This window comes from Rutidosis leptorrhynchoides, chromosome 5 (assembly GCF_046630445.1).
Source record: "Rutidosis leptorrhynchoides isolate AG116_Rl617_1_P2 chromosome 5, CSIRO_AGI_Rlap_v1, whole genome shotgun sequence".
Classification (NCBI taxonomy): domain Eukaryota; kingdom Viridiplantae; phylum Streptophyta; class Magnoliopsida; order Asterales; family Asteraceae; genus Rutidosis; species Rutidosis leptorrhynchoides.
This window is the reverse complement of record NC_092337.1, coordinates 8382420-8390327: the sequence shown is the minus strand read 5'-3', so window position 1 is coordinate 8390327 and position 7908 is coordinate 8382420.

Here is a 7908-nt window from a genome sequence, read left to right as displayed (position 1 = left end):
GCTAGCATGTATGTGGTATGTGAGTAAGTGTATGCAAGTAGGTACATTATATATGTATATGTATAATTATTGCATTCACTAAGCTTTATGCTTACCCCTCTCGTTGTTTACCTTTTTACAGATATTGTGTTACGAAGCTAACTAGTTGTTAAACTAGATGCTTAGGAGCACTTGGGCTCGATGGGGTAGCTTTTGGATTTATGAATGCAGATTGGGGATTTGGTAGTCCCCGGGATTGTGCTCTTGGTATCGGGTTGGGTTGTAGAGTCCTAATCCGTCTAAAGAGATAAATGGGTCGAAGTCACTACATTATTTGTAAAACGGGTCATTGTGGTCCCGGTGTTGTAAAACTTATTTTCATCGTGGAAATCTCTTAGTTTTTCTTAATATGATGTGTTGTGATAGTTGTTTCGTCTAAAAGTGTCGGGAAGCGGGTTTTCCGCTCGTGTGAATTTGAAAAACTGATCAGGAACTTTTTGTTCATTTGGACGCCGTCCCAAGGGCTTGGACGCCGTCCAGATAATCGGACGCCGTCCAGATGTACTGTCCCAGAATTTTTTTTTTTTGGCGTGTTTTTGGTAAAACAGAGTCGGGTTGTTACAAGTCTCTGTTGAGAGGTCCACTTTGATTTAGAAAAATTTTCCTTTTAACGGTATTCGGAATAATTGGTAAAGTGAATTGCAAGTAAGAACAAAAGTATCAATTTACGGGAACTAGACAAGAGTTAGTGGAGATTCCTATTTGATTTTCAATTTATGCTTTACAACATTTTCCTCGTGATTTTACTAAGATAACTATTTTAACTTTCATCTTAAAGTTGGAACGTGGAATGTAAATAACTTAGACGTTGGATATCGACATTTTACATTAAGATGATTTCAAATGTTTATTTAACCTTTGGATTTTATATCACGTTTCATCAACAAACGTTAATTTAAAAACTTGAAACCAATTAAGAGTATATTTAATCTTACTTTTCTAAAACGTTTTACGATATAACAACTTCTTCTATTATAACCTTTTTAGTAAAATGATTCTTAAATATATTTAGTTTTGGAAAACAAAGGTTTCATATTGTTTCAAATACAAAAACATTTTTTGGTTTAAAAAGAACTTTATTAGTAAAACATTTTATAAGATAATTTGTTCATAAGTTTTAAAGAACTTAATTAAAGCTTTGTATCATAAATTATATATATATATATATATATATATATATATATATTGTTTCAAAAACGTAAACGTGATACGACATAATATTTTCTATTACTTAAACGTTTTGAACTTTGAAATATAATTTGATAGATATTTCAATTATATATAAGATATACAAAATTATATTTTTTTAATAAGAATATATATATATGTATATATATATATATGTATATGTATATGTATATATATATATATATATATATATATATATATATATATACATATATATATATATATATATATATATATATATATATATATATATATATATATATATATATATATATTACAATGCTTTAATGTATAATTTAAATATAAAACGTTTTGATATTAGTAAATGTATTTTAATAAACAACGAAACATTGATTTATAGAAGCAAATGACCACAACACTCAGATGAAGAGATTATACTTTGGGTAATATAGATTATAGATGATTAAGTCTAGTTATTGATAATAGGTACAGGTCGCGTAACATAAAGAACTAGTTTTCTGAGTGTACGAAAAGCCGTTCGAGAAACCGGAACCATGACACGAGTCGAGTGATAACGTCCATGTCATTAGAATAAAAATTATATTTTTATCATGCTCGTAAATATAATATATTATATAAATAATTACCTAGATTAAATATATATATATACATATATATATATATATATATATATATATATATATATATATACATATATATATACATATATATATACATATATATATATATACATATATATATATATACATATATATACATATATATATATATATATACATATATATATATATATACATATATATACATATATATATATATATATATATATATATATATATATATATATATAATTAAAAACAAGTGTCGGCAGTTTTAATTGGGGGAACATGAGCTGGCCAAGGAGACCATGCGATCGCATGGCCCCAAGACACATAAACCATGCAATCGCATGGCTAGTGAGGTGAGGCCAAGTCCTTAAATTTCGATCGAGTTCATTCTGTACGTACACACACATAAATCATCATCCATCTGTCTCTCTGTAATATACTTATACTATTATTATTATGTATATTATTATCATTATTAATATTAAGATTATTAATATTAATCTTATTATTATTAGTATTAGTAGTATTAGGAGTGATATTATTAGTATAATACATAAAATACTACGACGAGGTTCTGCTCGCGTGTTTTCAAAACGGATTTTATGAGCGGGATAGGGTATGGAAATTATGGGTTATAGCTTTGGAGGTTATGGGTAATGTTCGAGGGTATGCTCGTGAGGTCAACCTAGTGTTTATCATCTCCGTTGCGTCTACATTTTTCCTGCAATATTGAATCTCAATATTGATACGTGAGCACTCATAACTTAACTTTTATATATTAATAGTGTATCATTGACTAGTGCTCGAGTATATAGGATTATGCATGCTTGTACATTTGATATTGTCATTAGATAGGTTATGTTGAATCCTGAAGTAGATACATATGCTACTAAGATAAGGTATATGATATGCATGTCGTTGGAAAGCTAGCGAAAAATTAAGAATTTTTCATTTAGATATCGAATGATTTTGATGAACGGATTAGAAGTTATAGTCAATTAGATTATCTATGATTTTATGTATTATTGTTAAAATGATTATTATTATTACTATCGTCGTCGTTATAATCTAATTATTAATATTACTATTATTATTATTATTATCATTATCGTTATTAATAAAAGGTATTATCATTAAAAAATTTTATTATTATTACCATCGTTATTATCGTTAAGATTATAATTAGTATTATTATTATTATCATTAAAATAGTTATTAGTATTATTATAATATTTATTATTAATAGTATAATTATAATTAAAACTAATAGTAGTAACATCTAATTATTATGATTACTATTATTATCATTATTATGGATGCGATATAAAAAAGTACTAAAAGCTATTAAACGAATCGATTAGGAAATAATGACTATAAGTATCATGATGAAATAAAAAATATTGTAAGTTATTGATTGAGATAAAAATATCATTTTCATTATTTTTATCACTATTATTATTATTAAAAGTATTACTAATATTGAAACTATCATTTTTTTTTACCAAAATTATTAATTTTAAAAAAATATATCATTATTATTATAAAATATCATTATTTATATCATTTTAGTATTATTATTAATTATCATTTTATCATGATATCATTTTTAGTAAATATAAATATTGTTATTTTTATTAGTAGAATAATAATAATTATTATTACAAAATAATACAACTTTTACTTACTATTGTTATTATCAATATTATTTTATCAAATAAATATGTGACACAAAGATATTTTACTATGTGTAATGTAATTACATTAATAATACCTATCATATTATTTTTATGATATTAAATGAACTTTATAAATTTTATTACTTAAGACATATAAAAGTATATCCTTATTATATAAATTTTAATATAAAATTTTATTTATTAATAAATGAATTATATTATTTACTCTAATAAAATCTGTTAAAATATTTAAATATATAAAACGACTATATTTAAATGATATAATAATCATGTATAATTTGTTTTTAAATCATTTTGGATCAAATTGAATTTTGTTGACTTTTGCATATTAGTCTCGAGCATTAAGATTGTGATACACTACGGTTTGACCTAAATTGTTAGATAGATATTGACCAACATATAAATATATATAATTTATATAGGTTCGTGAATCCAAGGCCAACCTTGCACTTGTTCAATGACGTCATGTGTATTTTTACTACGAAACACAGTATTGTGAGTTTCATTACTCCCTTTTTAAATGCTTTTGCAATATATATTTTTGGGAGTGAGAATACATGCACTTTTATAAACGTTTTACGAAATAGATACAAGTAATCGAAACTACATTATATGGTTGAATGGATTGAAGCCGAATATGCCCCTTTTTGCCTGGTAATCTTAGAATTGGGGAACTGCCCCTAATTGACGCGAATCCTAAAGATAGATCTATCGGGCCCAACAAGCCCCATCCATGGTTGCGGATGCTTTAGTACTTCGAAAATTATATCATGTCCGAAGGGAGTCCCAGAATGATAGGGATATTCTATATGCATCTTGTGAATATCGATTATCAGGTGTTTAATCCATATGAATGATTTTTGTCTCTATGTATGAGACGTATATTTATGAAAAATGGAAATAAAAATCTTGTGGTCTATTAAAATGATGAAAATGATCGATTATGATAAACTAATGAACTCACCAACCTTTTGGTTGACACTTTTAAGCATGTTTATTCTCAAGTTTGAAAGAAATCTTCCGCTGTGCATTTGCTCATTTTAAAGATATTACTTGGAGTCATTCATGGCATATTTCAAAGGACGTTGCATTCAAGTCGTTGAGTTCAATAGAGATTATTATTAAGTAAATGACAGACTAGGTCATTTATAGGTTGGATATTATGAAATGGTATGCATGCCTGTCAACTTTTGATGTAATGAAAGTTTGTCTTTAAAAACGAATGCAATGTTTGTAAAATGTATCATATATAGAGGTTAAATACCTCGCAATGTATCCATATGTTATTGTATTCGTCCTTGTAGATTAGGATGGATCACTTCATGTGGTATCAGAGCGGTGGTCTTAGCGAACTAGGTCTTGCATTAGTGTGTCTAACTGATAGATATTAAGATGCATTAATGAGTCTGGACTTCGACCGTGTCTGCATGTTAAAAGTTTTGCTAATCATTTTTGTCAGAAATTACCTGTTTATCATTCTTAGTCTAGACACATCTTACTGCATTGATTTCATGAATAGTGTATAGACAAAATTCATATCTTAGCGTATCTGCTAATTCATATCTTAGCGTATCTGTTACTGTAAACTTTGCCTGACATATTCCGCAAATTCCTCCGTAATCTACGAAATTTTTTATATATAGATATTCTAGGTAATTAGAATATCATCCGATAGCAGGAAATCATTTCATATCGAAAAATCCTTTATTCAATCGTACAAAATGGAACTCTCCACTAGTTCAAGTCCCTCGGATTCCGATATGGAGTTTCACTCGAGCTCTGAGAGCAGTGTGACCGGAATGGATCAACCAATTAGCCATCATCTATTCTGGATGAATTGTGGATGGGTTCGTAGTCTACTTAATCATTGGAGACAAGAAGAAGGCGATCCCTTCCATCTACCACATTGCCCTCTTGGCGATGAACCTGGAGCACTTACCGGCGAACCTGTCCGAGACACCATTTTCTCTCTCATTTCCAGAGTGTCTCGTTACGACTACATATTATCTCAAATTCTAGATCTTATTCATCCGCTCGTCCGAACCGCTAATCATCCCGGTGTAATAGAAGAAGTCAACGAGCTTCGCGCTCGGGTAATGACTTTGAAGGATATGGTGCAAAGGTTGCAAGCACCATCAGCAACACCAACAGTACCATCACCACCACCAACAGCAACATTCGCATCCCACACCTCAACATCACAATCTGTACCTAGAGCATCAGCATCACATGCACCATAGATACCAAGGAGTACCAACAACAATAACCGATGAAGTATTAATCTATAATTTCATTGAAGAAATATTCTGTGGCGATTATGTAAACTTCAAAGTCTCAGAGATTATCTATTCTAACCTTAACCATAAATCAGATGAGTGAACTAAAATGATAGAAGGAAGAGTAGAAACCCTGATAGGATGGTGCGAGATTTACAAGCTAGACTTGTTTTACCAACAGCATTAACAGTACCGTCAACATCACCAGCACCGTCAGTACCGTCAGCATTGTCAGCAACAGCAGCGCTTACAACATTACAAGCTCCACCAGATCTATAATCACCGCAAACATCATCACTAATCAACAACGCGTATATTGTATTAACGAGTTATGAAGTATTAACTCATTTTCGCTGAAAAATTTATATGTATATCTTATATATATAAATTTTGAAACCATAATATATCTTTTCGTACGAAGCTATTATGTATTAATTAAAAAGGGCTAGATACTACTCGGCTAAATTCATATTTATAACAACCCTCATATTTGCATACTTGAATTGACTAATTTGCCTATAGGGTTGTTATCCATACGTAATATATAATTAAATTCGACGTTGATCAAATATTTATTTTTAGTCGACACTTTTTGTTAACTAAAGTTTACACTAATTATATAAAATAACTTTAGTTAATATTAATATTAATGCGTATTATATTTAAAATTATATGTAACATAATTATTAATTAAATGATAAGTTATTTTAATCATTATATATATTTTTAGCTTATAAAAAAAATAAAAATAAAAAGAAATAAGATTTTTTTTATAAATTAAATAATGAGCCCATGAATTTTGACTAAATATTTTCAAAAACAAAAACTTATTAAAAACATTTTTAACATGTTTTTATTATTTTGTCAAAATTGGCACCTTTATTTTATTATTTTTTTTCTTTTCACCAACCATTTTTTACCTATAAATACATGGCTCCTCATTCATTTTTTCTTGCCAAACACAAAAACTTAAGTTATTCTCTCAAAACCTTGAAGAAAATTTGAGGTACTTTCTATGTTTATTAATTTTTTTTCAATATTGTCATTTATATTTATATTTATTGTATATTCTTTGTAAAATTCGAAATTAATTATGTTTATATGTTATAATTAGTATTATAAGTGTTATGATGCATAAAAATAATTTTGATAATTTATGGAATATTATTTATAATTAAATACGAATTATGTAGTGTTTAAATGTAAAAACAATGTAAAATCGTAATAAATACCTTTAACCAAAAATAAAATATATATAATTTTTTTCTGAGTTTTTAAAACTTATATATATCTGAAAAAAATTATAAAAATAATTACTTGGGTCGAATTGGTATTTATTATATAATTAAACTCTATTATTATGTAATTCGAAGGTAAATTAAGAATAAATATAAAATAATAAAAAATATTTTTTAAATATTTTTCTACAGGTTATTAGACTGATAAAAACTTATAAAAATTATAAAAATAATTATTTAGGTTTATTTAGTAATTATGTAGAATTAAAATTATTTTGTGAATACATTAAGGGTAAAAACAAAAATAAATACAAAAATATAATAAAAACGTTTTCTTAAATTTTTCTACTAATCTATATGATTAACTAAGACTATAAAAATTATGTATGTAATTTTTAGATATTTAATTTATTATTTAGACATTTTTGAATAATGTTCGATTAATAAAACACTATTATTTTTGAAGTAATTTAGGTATTTATTTAAAGGTAATTATATTTAATATATATATAAGACATACTAAGGTATAATAACTAAATATTAAATAAAACTTAGGTTATATTATCACATATATAATTATTAAGTACATTAATAATTCGTTGTGTGTATACACCTAAAGTGAAGGTTAATCAAAGATAATGTATAATTCATATGAACTTCATCGCTACTCATGGTCGTAAGTGAATGATGTCTAGGTTGCCATTTATGGGTAAGCTTGTGGATCTCGAATGCCATGACTTAGATTCTGGTCAAGAATCCTGGGCCCCCGGTTACATCTGGTCATTCCTGACTTATTTGATAGCAACGAAGTTTGAGTAAAGTTATACAACGTCTTGCTAAAGATTAACCCGAACTTTCTAAAATTGGAAAATTACTATAA